Raw genomic sequence first — 13,146 nt, forward strand, 5'->3', positions numbered from 1 at the left:
TACCTAATCAGTTAAGCAAAATTCACTGGCCTGAGCAGAATGCATTGTAAAAGAAATCTGTAAAAAAGAAAAAAAAAGTTTAATTAAAATTTATTTCTCTCATATTTTTGATGACAAATTAGTGACAATGAATGGTTACTGTTATATGGAAATTGCAAGCAGCAAAATCATACAAAAGAAAAAGCTTCTTAACATCTATTAGGTCACCGTTTTCCCAAAAGAGTCCTGGCTGTTTGCAGAATTACATTTATAAACAATAGTACTAAACCACCAGACATACTATACCGTGCTATTCAAAATGGATTAAAGGTATCTGTTATGTCGTTGGTATCAACTTTTGCATCTTTTTATTCAAATTCAAATGTATAACTATCATTTCCTTAAAGGAGACTCAGATTTAAAAATATGTCCATCTGGGAAAAAAAAAGCAGATATTTCTCATTAAATGTTCTTCAGGGCACTTGAAGACAGAGAGTTCATTTACTTTCTATAACATTTCACAGAAACACAATATTAAGAGATTATTAAGACTGTAATGTGATTAATACAAATATCAGAAAATGCCCAATGATAGCCTGCCTGTGCAACTTTTATTTCTTCAGTGGGTATGGAATATGCTACAGTTACTAACTGCTCGGTTGCCTGGTACTCCTCCATGGGAACTCTTCATTCCTTGTACAAACAGACATTCAAAAAGTTCAGGCACTGATATTTTGTGTTATCTTCATTGTGTAACATGTGGACTGGAGGAACATTCATGAAGTAGTATTTGAATCCTGACAGAAAAACTGCAGTATTTTGCTATGGTCTTTACATTCTAGTCATGATTGCTTTGACTGTGTTGCAAACACTGTGCAACTCAAGTTCAGCAAATTATTCTAGAGGAATATGGTCACAGATTAGTTCCTTGGTGCTAAGAGATAAAGACGAAAAGTGAATACATAATTCAGGTCACACAGGCTCACTTTTCCAGAGGACTCAGCATTACACAGCTCTTTATACATTCTAGGTACTGCTCACAAGTTTCAGCTGGAAACATATATACCAAGCACATTGCAAATTAGGTGATGAACTGACATTACAAAAATGTGGAGCATGCAATTGCTGACCATCTCTAAAACCTTGATGCAGTGCACTTCAACCTTGATGTGTGAACTCTGTGGTAAACCATAGGACTGGGGCTTTAATCGACTTTGATCGGCTTTGTCATGAGACTCCTTTTTCTTGTCCTCAGTCACTAGACAGTTTCCGCTTCCTGTTTCTGAACAAGATTCTCCCTTACTACAAACCAAATTCACACTCAGAGATGGCCCATCCACTCACTGTCTAGATCAAGGACAGTATGAACAAGAAGTGTGTTACCACATACAGAAAGACTCCCCCCAGCACATTTGCAGAGGGTGATTACGTCAAGCTGCACAAGCACACTAGTACTGTTTGACTTCACCACTTCAGTAACGTTATAACACAGGTTTGCTTGATAAGTAAATCTCCATTCAGGGTATTGGGAATACATAAATTCTTCAGAAATTCTGTTAGGAAGCATGACAGCTGCCAACCATAACCAATATTCCCAGCGCTGGAATGTGTAGATGGTTTTCCTTGCTGTCAGGGAATACCTGACAGCATGCCATCCTTTCTGCAAACTCATAATAGGGTCATTTGGTCATGTTTCACTAAATACTTATTGTCCACAAGAAACACAGTTTCAATCCTGGACTCTAGAAACACAGTCCTTTTGATAGCTAGACTAGTTCACCTTAATTTAAAAACTGGGATTTGAGTCAAGCATTTTTGAGCTGCAATATTCATGTCCTCACCACTTCCTTAGCCACCTGCCTATTTGTGACTTTTGAGAAATTCTGTCTCATTTCAGAAAGATTTATCATGGGACTTATCTTCCTAGTCCAAACTGTGGTCCTGTAACTGGGTTTGCACCACTGGACTGAGACAATTGTGCAGGTAACTGTAGAGAAAACAGTTTCTCTGCTCAGATCTAATAGCAGGAAAGCTTGCCACAGTTTAAGAGCAAGCAAGTTTGCACAAATGCAAACCCAGTGAAAAGATAACTGATGATAGGATAGACTGAACAGTGGTCACTGTGATTTTATAAGATTTGCTATACATAATCCTTTATTCTGAGGTTCTACGCAGAACAGGAACAAAATGGGTTTTTATAGGAAAACAAACAAACAAACAAACAAACAAACAAACAAAATGCAGTAACATAAACAAAACCTGTACTGCTATGCAATCAATTGGACAAACAGTCCAAATATGTGCAGAGCAGAGAGAATCCCTTCAGGTTTAACTAAAGCCATGTTTGCCTGAGAAAGACTATCACTTTTTCCACCTGACGTCAACAGTCTCACCAATGACTGTTCATCTACTTTTTCCTGGCAGTATTGTAAGGGAAGCTTTGGATTTGAATTCCAGCCAGACAAGATATTTCCCACCATCCTTGATCACTCATGGTTAGACTCCAGAACCAAGCACATCAGAGATGGTCCTGAGGATTACAATTGTTTAGCATGGCAGAGCAAACTATCTTTCCCTGTTAGACTTTTGGGTAGTCTCTCAGTAACAACGTGGTATGCATGAAAACTAGCACTTAACTTATCTTGGTCACATTTCAAAGCTGAGATGGACATCCATACCTGCTGATGCAGGCCTTGCTGCCAGCACTCCCACACCAGCCAAAATCTCTGAACATATAACTCTGCTCTGGGAAAATGGCACATTTTGCATCAGCAGCTCTTCCTCCTTCATTAATTATGTCACTGCTTCTTTCACAACAAAAAACAGTGCTCACCCCTCCTTAGTCCACTTATCTCTGTATTGCTGAGAGAAAGTGAATTGGATTCTTTACCATCTAGTGCACTGCAAACAGTTAGCCCCACTCTCACTGGAGGAACAGGCATCATGAAGAGTCTAATGGGGGAAGACAGGACCTTTTTACCTGTGATGAAGTCCAAGCAGGAAATGAACCAGGTTTTCATTCTAATTTGCAGTGTCTGCAGACACAGTCACCAACTTCTCATTTTCAAACTAAGCACATATGAAATGACATTAAAGTCATCCAGGTACTGAGACAATTATCATGCAACTCTAAAGATACAACTTTTACAGTCAGTTTTCAGAGAACAGTGTTATTATTCTCTTTTTATCCTTTAAAGGTTTACTAGTAATCCTATTTTATGTGTATTAATTTTAAGTCACTTATAACGAGATTTGCAAAGGTATTGATTTCAATGGGAGTTAAGAGCTAAAGATCTTTATATGGAGCCACAGCCTTCATCCTATTAAAACTCTATATTTATTGTCTGCACACAAATCATTATAAAGCAGGCATTACTCAAGAAACAACTCAATAGCAAGAGAAAAGCCCAATTAACAAGGAATTTGACACAATTATGAAAGTTCAGAAGTTGCCTGAGGTTGTGTTTGCCTGCAAATCATTGAGAAAAGATGAAAAGGGAAGAGTTGTTTCATCCCCACTTCCAAAGTATCATTTTCACTTCAGGTCTACATTATTAATTTTTAAAACCTAAAGTATTAGGACTTCTAAAAAGTCACAGGTAAGGAACAAAGGTGACATTAACTGGCTTTCTAGGGGATCTTTATTTTTCGACACTACTATAAGTGCTGGAGTTAGCCCCATCAATAGGTAAAAGCAACAGAATGGGGTTCCTGTCTACAGATTTTGGATGTTTGCAGATAATTAATCTGGCTTTTCTGACCCTAGACTTGTAGACGTTAAAGTCAGGTCAACACAAATAATGATAGAATGTACATTTTAATGACTAAAAATCTTCCCTTCAATTCCACACTCATGTATGTGAAAGAAGGAAAATAAATTAGAACTGAGGGTCAATAGAAATAGACACTGGCTAATTAAAATAAGGAAATTTTTTTAATTACTAAAAACTGTTTCATTTTATTTTATCATTATACACTCAAGTCTTTCATAAAAAATGGCACTGTAAATTCTCCAGCTAACACTGTAAAGTCAAGAGATAAATGACATCTATCAGTCTATACGTTTGCCTAAGGGGCACCAGAAAAGGTGAAGAGGCAGGGAGAATCACATCACCCATAGCTTTGTGATACCATCAAGGCACTTCAGGACAGCATTGCAGAATGCTTTTATGGCCTTATAAAATGCTGTGATGGGATTCATACACTTTCTTACACCAGCAAAATACTTGGTTGGATACCAACACAATGATCAGTGTGTCCAGTGAACTTTCAGAGCTGCAAATTCCTGCCCTCCAGCATGCAACTGTTCTTACCCTTGTGCCAGCTACTGACAGATCTCTGGCTTGGAACCAGGTTTCTGTTCTCAAGGTGGGTTCAGATATATCATGATACAGCTCTCTTGGTGAGCTGGAGATTTTATTTTCTCAGTTTTTATCCCTAACAATTTCCTAGAAAGCAGCCAATTGAGCTAAACAAGGGTTCCCAATGCTCCTAGGACACGGACGGCTTTACTCAGCATGCAATGGCACAAGGTAGAGATGCTGGTTTCTCCAACTCGGGCCTCCTGGGAGGGATAGCTACCCATACAGACACTGCCAGGACCAAAGAAAAGATCCACAGTTTCAGATGGACATCAGGCTGGCTGTCCTAATTAACGGTCCCATGAGATAAAAACATGGCTGAATAGAATGGGGGAAGCTTAGGCCTTGCAACTACTGGGGCAGGGCTGGAGGTGAACACTACCAACCATAGGAGAGACCACCATCACCCCAACACTGAAGTCCTGTCTAAACTACTGGAGAGTGTCCAGAAGAGGGCTACAAAGTTGGCAAAGCGTTTGGAGAGGAAGCCATATGAGGAGCGGCTGAATTCATTTGGTTTGTTCAGCTTGGAGAAGAGGAGATTGAGGGGAGACCTCATGGCGGCTACAGCTTCCTCACAAGGGGAGGAGGAGGGGCGGGCGCCGAACTCCTCTCTTGAGCAACCAATGACAGAACCCAAGGGAATGACAGGAACCAGGAGTGATTTAGGTTGGACATTAGGAAGAGAGGGATGCTTCAAGCATACGTAACACCAAGAATTCAACAAAAAACCTGCCAGGTTCAACAATATCAAATTAAACCAAAAAATTTTGCTTAATCAGATAACTCATTCTATTGATCAGGATGGGCCCATGAATACACTGATGTTCAAAGTCCAGTTCAGTTTTGCTGAAATTCACTCCTGGGTTGTGTTTGCCTGAGGTGCCTGAAAAGACTCCCACTGGAGAGAGTATCACCTTTTCAGAACACCATGGAAGGCAGTCATGGCCCCAAGCCTGACAGTGTTCAAGAAGAGACTGGACAACACTCTCAGACACATGGGGTGAGCTGTGGGGTTGTCCTGTGCAGGGACAGGAGTTGGACTCCATCCTTGTGTGTCCCTTTCAACTCAGGACATTCTATGATTCTATAAAACAGATTTATTTTGCTTAGTGGGCAAAGCACTGGCAGACTTATTTACACTGTTTACAATAAAAGCAATGCAAAAAATATGCATAAGTTTGTACTATTCAGCATGACACACTCTTACCCTAACAACTGAATGACAGCATGTTTGTTAAACAAGACCGGTTCTGACCCCCTTTTGCAGCTAAAAACAAATTAAAGTTATATTGCATGGCACAGAACTTGACAGTATAAAGCAATCAAACAACATGCTATATATTTCAGGAGGAAAAGATTGCTAACATTGGAAATGGTGAGTAATAAATACATGCATAAAGAGCCAACAGAATCCTCTAAATTTTATTGAAAATAATGGAGCTCCTTTAACTTTTATTGTTTTTAAATTCCCTTTTTTATAATGAGTATTTCCAGCTGAACAGGTTTAATCTGAAAAGACTAAGTCATATTTAATGTAAAAAGGTGAAGAAGTTATCTACCAGTACCTCAAGACACCACTAAAATTAAACTGAAGTTTTTGTGGGGAAAAAAATGTGTTCATGGTATTTTCTGCCTTTAAAGTACATACATAATTATAACTAGAACCAAACTCTTTCTGTCTCATGTGTTTGGGCCAACAAACACAAACTATTTAGAGGGATTTTCTTTATATGGATTTTTTTTTTATATGTATACAATTTTTATTTTATGCACAGTTCTGTCTCAGAAACATAACAGAGAAAACTGAACAAACACTTTATTAAGTGAGTTGAACTTCATGTTTCTTGCAAATGTTGACTGATTTGGGAGTGATAACACTTCTTTCTTGAGCAAGATCTATTCTACTTTGTGAGGTTTCAAGTTCAATTCAGTTCTCAAATTAGGGGTGAAATTGGACCAAAATATTGTCTTTGCTAATTGTAGTCGGATTCCCATAACAATACACAAGCAATGACCAATTTATCAAAACAAAGCTTACATAACTACTTTCATTTTGTTTCACTCACTGTTAAAGAAAAGGACAAACTGGAAGTCATTTTTCTCCTACAGTACTTAAACAGGATTAATTTTTATATACTTACTAGGGGTTGGATTGCACTGTAAGCCCATTATAGCAGAAAAAGAGAGAAGTGAAAGCTCCACTGCATCTGGAGGAGGATCAGAACGCACATCCACAAGTCCCACACTGTCACCATTCCCTGCAGCTCAGTCCTCATGACAGCTACTTTGTGGGGCACCTGGAGCAGATCTACAGCTGGGAGACAATCCAGGGAATAACCAAAGAAGCCTCTTTATTCCCCTGCAATAGGTAAACAGATTTCTGCTTTGCTATTGCTCCCTGCAGTTTTGCTGCCAGGGTCCAAAGTGTCTCGCTGTGGAGATGAAACCCTACATCCACATACGAAGGCTCACAATAGGCAAAGACATCCTGCATATCATTTCCAGACCCACACCTGGAGACAAGTACAACTTGGTGCTTCACCTTCCGTTTTGCTGCGTGACTATGAATGCTGTTGTTTGTAAAAAAACTTACCATGACACTTGCCCCTGTTTCATATGCCGGAGCATTCAAACTCAGCAATATGTTGCACTTAGAATCCATGCAGCATAAAGCTGAATGTACTGTTGAATAAAAAAAATACTACACAGGAGTAATAGCTCACAAACTTATCTTAGATACCTCACTATAGGTACAGAGAAATTCCATTAAATCATAAAACAGAAAAAAGACACATCCTGCTCAGCCCTGGCTCATTACATTACCATTTCTTTTTTATTACAAAAAATAATAATAATAATAAACAAACAATCAAAACCCACCGACATTACACTAGTTATTTATCTAGTAGAATAATATAAGATTTTTGGCACCATTTCAGTTAAGCTTTGTAATTTGTCTTGTAATATTTTTAATATACCACATGAATAGAAAACTGCATTTCTAAGAACTGCAAAGCCACAAGTTACATAACAACACCTGCAAAATGGAATCCGTTTTAACTCATAATAGGTATAATTAGCACAATAGGAATTAATCACATTATATTTCAGTGCATCTTTAAAATGTTCCAGATGCTTTATGCTTTCAATACTTCATTTTCATTTACTCAAATTCTTATTAAACAAGGTTTGTACAAGAACAGTACATAGACCTGACAGCTAAACACCAAACTGCTCTTATGTTTTTTTTATTAGTGTGACTAAATTGGAGAAAATTATATTTTGTTTTCTGCTCACCCCTCAAACAAACCAAACAAGAACCTCAGCTAACAAACTTATCCAAATGCAGAGCTATACAGAAGGTGTGATGATATATCAGTTCATACTTTGTTTTGTTTCTTTTTCCCCTATGAAACTTCATGGTCTTAGCAAAGTAAAGAAAATAAAACAAACTGAAGTAAAAACACTAACACGTGAGATTCTTAAAGACAGCCTCCTATGAATATTTCATCTTCCATATCCAGACTGAAACTCTCTTTGTTTACACTTCATCCTAAGCATTTTTCTCTACCTTAAAATCTGGGTATCTGTTCCTAGATAAATTCTGGTTCATCCTTCTTGGTACAGCTTCAGTATTCCCCCTGCTTTCTCTTCTGTTGCCTATCTCATCCCTAAGTATTTTTCCACATAAGTCACATCTCCACCTGTAACTATTTTTACATGAGGAAACTGTCGACTACATGGCCAAACACTTACCTACAATGCACTTCTCACTATCACAGCTAAGAAAAAAGCCGTGGTTTCATCACCCATGTGAAAGCCCGTCTCGCAGCACGCAGCCAGCCTCAGGTCTCCTCCTGGGGTCTGACGCAGACAGCTGAAGCCAGTGGAATTCACAGCACCACCGTGACCTCTGCCTTTAACCTTGAAATCGCTGTTATCTCTACGGCACCCTTCTTTTCTCTGGTAACACAGACAGATTCCTTTCAGAGGTTTTTCAGCTGGAGAGAATATTTCAACAATTATTATTCCTCTGACTACTCTAATACAGAAATCATCCAACACAAAATGTTTTTCTTAGCTGCAAATGATAAATCTTCTGATTTTTGATACTTCTGTGATCATCCCTGTCTGCACAACTTCATCTACAACACTAGTCCTTCCCTAGTCAAATATCATAAATTGACATCTCTATTCCAGTAACCACTACTGTCACTCTCTCCCACTTCGACATATTCTCCTTCTCCTTTTTCACTTCTTCAGTTTTGTCTGGAGCTAGATGATATATCAAAAGAAAAACCCTTGCCTCATTTTTCTTTCATTTTTTGTTCCTGTCCCTGTATGTCTGACCTCCATGAAGAAGTCTCAGTTCTAGAAATATTCTCTCTTATAAAGTACTTGCTTGTGTTGCTCCTCCACTGCCTCCTCTCTCAATGGGGAAGTTGATAAGGCTGCTTTCTCTCATTCCTTGGCATCCCCTTGGACCAAGCATTTCATTTGTTTTCTGCCTAGGTCATGTCCATCTACAGCACAAAAACCAGTCTTCCACCAAGAAGTGTCTCCTGTTTCTCACATGAGTGCAGTTCAGTACACTGCTGATTTTTCTGTCCTCTTAGGTGTGTTGCTTCCTCTGCCTTCCAAGCTAAGTGGAGCAAGTTATTAAGAAAATTCTTGGTGTCTAGAGACAACATATAAACATTCCATCCTAAATAGCGTTTCAAGGTTCTTAGACAAGCTTCATTACTGAATAATCTGAGCACTTAACAAGCTTTAGGTATTTATCCCCACAACAGCCCTGTAAGAGATCCCTATTTTTACCTGACTGGGAACCGAGGCATAGGAAAATTACTTATGCTGCTTAACTGCAGGATATCTGTGATAACTCAGGAACCAAAGCTAAGTCTGATAACCCAGGCTAGAATGGTAATCTACAGACTGCTCCTCCCACTTCCTAAGTGATAAACGTTCAGCAAATCTTATGTATGTAGTTCTTTTTTCCCTGCTGCCCTTGGAGTGATCTGTGCTTAGAATGAAATCTGAGCATCTGTTATCTAGTTCACTTTACCATTTATAAACTACTAAATAATGTTAAGAATGCTGAAAATAGAAGCTTAAAATTAACTCACAGGAATGGGAAGAAATGACAAACTGTGCTCCTGGGAAGAAATAACCAATTGTGTTCTTAATTCATTTAATATAATCATGAAATTAAGTCTGTGTAAACGTATAAATATTACTGTAATGATCAATTAAAAGCAAGTTTTGAGATCAATTAACTTCTGGAAATCCTATAACAGCAAATATTCCACGTGAGAAATTATAGGAGTACTACTGCTACACTGTTGAGGACATGTTATAATGTTGCCATGTACAGGAAAGTCAATTCTACCAGCATATATTATCCCATGTTTCCATGCACACGATGTCCGTTTATGTATAAAGAGTACATCTAGATGAAATTACCCCCGTTTATGCATATGTCCCAAGCTGCAACTTTTAAACTGGGCCAGACTGAATTAAAAGGGGGAAAAAAAAAAAAAAGACATTCAAAACAAGGCCCTGCATGCCACGAAGTTTGGCACAATCTTAAACCATAACAAGGCCATGAATGAGAGTATGGCATTCACAAGTACCAACATGCTAACATTTAGTTTGATATATCTCACAGATGGCAGTATTTTGCCACAGCAGGGAGAAGATCTTGGCAGGGAAGCACAGAAAACAATAAACACTGAAGTTTTTAGAACCGGATTTTCAGAAACTGGACTACATATTTGTGACATCTGAAGCTAGTCTGGAAATAAAGCCTTTAATTTCCTCTGTAGCTGTTGCCAAGAACGCAAGAAAACCTTGAAAGGAGGAGGAGGAGATGAGTGAGGCTGGCGTTGGAAGGTAAGGATTTGCAGCAACAGCAGCAGCAGGATGCGGTGGTACCCTCCCACCATAGTGAAGAAAACACTGATGATGGGTTTCCTTCTGCAAGGTCAAAAGCTCAGACTACTAAAAGTAAAGCTTAACTATCAAAAAAACCCATTACCCAATATATTTGTGGAGGTGAATACTCTAGGATATTGAACACTGCAACATCAACAAAAGGCTTTTAGCAGCACAGAATCATAAAATGCCTTGAGTTAGAAGGGACCCATAAGGATCATCAAGTCCAACTCCTGCCCCTGTATAGGACAACCCCACATTTCACAGCATGTGTCTGAGGGTGTTGTCCAGTCTCTTCTTGAACACTGTCAGGCTTGGGGCCGTGACACCTCCCTGGGGAGCCTGTTCCAATGCTCCAGAAGAACCTTTTCCTAATGTCCAACCTAAACCTCCCCTGACACATCTTCCTGCTGTTTCCTTGGGTTCTGTCATTGATCACCAGAGAGAAGAGATGAGCACCTGCCCCTCCTCCTTCCCTTGAAAGGAAGCTGTAGCTGCCATGAAGTCTCCCCTCAGTCTCCTCCAGGTCGAACAAACCAAGTGACTTTAGCTGGTCCTCATATGGCTTTCCCTCTAAACCCTTCACCAGCTTTGTAGCCCTCTTCTGGACACTCTCCAGTAGCTTTCTATCTTTTTAAACTGTGGTGCCCAGAACCGCACACAGTTCCCCAGGTGAGGCCGCACCAGTGCAGAGCAGAATGGGACAATCACCTCCCTGGCGCAGCTGGCAATGTTGTGCTGGATGCACCCAGGACACGGGTGGCCCCCTTGGCTGGCTGTCAATCAGAACCCCCAGATCTCTCTCCATGGAGCTGCTTTCCAGCATCTCATCTCCCAGTCTGTATGTGCAGCCAGGGTTGCCATGTCCCAGGTGCAAAATCTGGCACTTGTCCTTGTTAAACTTCATGTGGTTGGTGATTGCCCAGTTTTGCAATTTGTCTAGATGCCTCTGCAGGACCTCTCTGCCCTTGAGAGTGTCAACAGCTCTTCCCAATTTTGTGTCACTGGCAAACCGAGTATTCCATCAAGTCCTGCATCTAAATCATTTATAACGACATTGAAGAGTGCTGTCCCTGAGGTGGATCACTGTGGAACCCACTAGTGTCACGCAGCTCCTTGAGATTTGGCATGCCATCCCATTGCTCATCACTGACTGGCCTGGTACTGCCCGCTTCCCCCTTCCAAACTAGTTTAAAGCCCTATCAATCTGCCTTGCTACCCCCTGAACAAACACCCTTTTCCCCTTCTGCGAGAGGTGCATCCCATTGGATGTGAGTAGACCTGGTGAAGTATAGAGCAACCCATGGTTGAAAAACACAAAGTTCTGCCAATGACACCAGTCTCAGAGCCACGTGTTAAAGCAGAGCTTGCTTCTTTGTGAGTTAGCACTAGCTTCCCCAGACTCTATATAACTATAAAACCATCTTAACATAGCCAAGGAAAATAAAAGATTGGCTGACCCAAAGCTAACACCAATAAAAAGGTGGATCTCTATTAGTAGAAACCTCACCTTGCTTCCACTATAGCCATATATATGTCACTGAGGACTGCAACAAAGAACCTTCTGCATCTCACCATCCTTGCTCCATGGTGCATGTGGGACTGCAGGGGCAAGGCTGGGACCATAGTTTTGCCAGGATGGTGTGCTGCCCTCCCTCTCCAACCAACCCATTCCTGCAGCACCCAGTGAGGTGAGCTGTTCCAGGCTGGAGGTGCTGACCAGGGCTGGCAATGGCCCAGCCACTTCAAGTCACCACCGCAGGCCCTGGACGTTGCCAGGGAGACAGGATGGGATGGAATTGGGGTCAGAGTGGTGATCAGCTCAGCAGAGCCGAGGGCTGGGCAGGGGTGTGGTGTGTCAGAGCCAAGGCCGAAATGCAGCTTTGAAGATGAGGGTGAGCCCTGCTGAGGTTTCTCACAGCTCTCATCAAGATTGAACACCTGTGACCCAAGCCAAGACAGCAAAACATCGGTGGAAGTGGGGAAGGGGTGTGCTCAGGATCCTGGTATGTACAATTTGTACTCATAGATATGTACACAGCACATACCACTGTACTTCTGAGCGTGCAGGCAGCAAGTACCTGCTTCACCACTTCAGTGCCCTGGCCCCCCTCACTAAGTCCATGCGGGACAAGGGTGGTTCGCCTCCCTTCCAGCAGGAGGATTTACTCATCACAAATTCCCACTCCTCCTGGAAAAGAGGAGCCAGAAGGGATGGTGAGTCACCACTGCCTTCCCACAGTGCCCCTCCGGCTGCACCACTGTGTCTTATCCTCCATGCAGGAGAACTAGGAAAATCGCTCGTGATGCCTGAGAGATGGCCTTATCACAGACTCTTACTAAAAGCAACATTTGCCATCTTGAAGAAGGAGGGCAACTGTGCACAGACCTCTTTATGGTTTGATGTACAAGACTCCTTGCAAACATACAAAACAGGTCTCCAGCATTCTGTGGTCTTTCTAGCGGGTCTCCTCGATCTGCTGACTACAAGATGCTGGTAGCCTGTAAGATATTACATGATAATCTCAAAAAATATTGTAGGTTTTAAAAACTGAGAAAGAAGAAAACATATGTACATCCCTGCACATGCAAGCCAGTACAGAAACAAGTGGGGAAAACAAGCCTCATAAAAGAGCATCAAAATTTTGCTTCATTTTTATCTATTGGTAAATGAAAACCACTGCATTATCATTGCCAAGGAAGGCCTTTGGTTTGTTTGTGTTCTCCAAAAGGTTCAGTAGCCCTTCAATTAAATAGGATTGGGAATCACTACTATAAAGCACCCATCACTGTAGCAGCTGAGCTCCTCCTGAGTAAATTAGATCTGCACCATACAGCACTGACTCAATTGAAAGGAGTTATTTGCTCT

The 13,146-nt window shown here is 40.8% G+C and overlaps 1 protein-coding gene across 17 annotated transcripts in view; it reads right to left on the bottom strand.

The window, feature by feature from the left end:
- Positions 1-3: 3 nt before the first annotated feature.
- The window catches only part of USP25 (ubiquitin specific peptidase 25), a 396,463-nt gene continuing 383,320 nt past the window's right edge, over positions 4-13,146 (bottom strand). For 16 of the 17 annotated variants that reach the window (XM_065063760.1, XM_065063673.1, XM_065063681.1 and 13 more), the window contains one exon: positions 4-57. The gene's annotated coding sequence lies outside the window, so the exon portion shown is untranslated. Of the gene's footprint in view, positions 58-6,484; positions 6,658-8,099; positions 8,307-13,146 lie in introns of all 17 variants that reach the window. The other variant, XM_065063688.1, reaches the window with a different exon arrangement.

The sequence above is a fragment of the Columba livia genome, chromosome 1, assembly GCF_036013475.1.
Source record: "Columba livia isolate bColLiv1 breed racing homer chromosome 1, bColLiv1.pat.W.v2, whole genome shotgun sequence".
NCBI lineage: Eukaryota > Metazoa > Chordata > Aves > Columbiformes > Columbidae > Columba > Columba livia.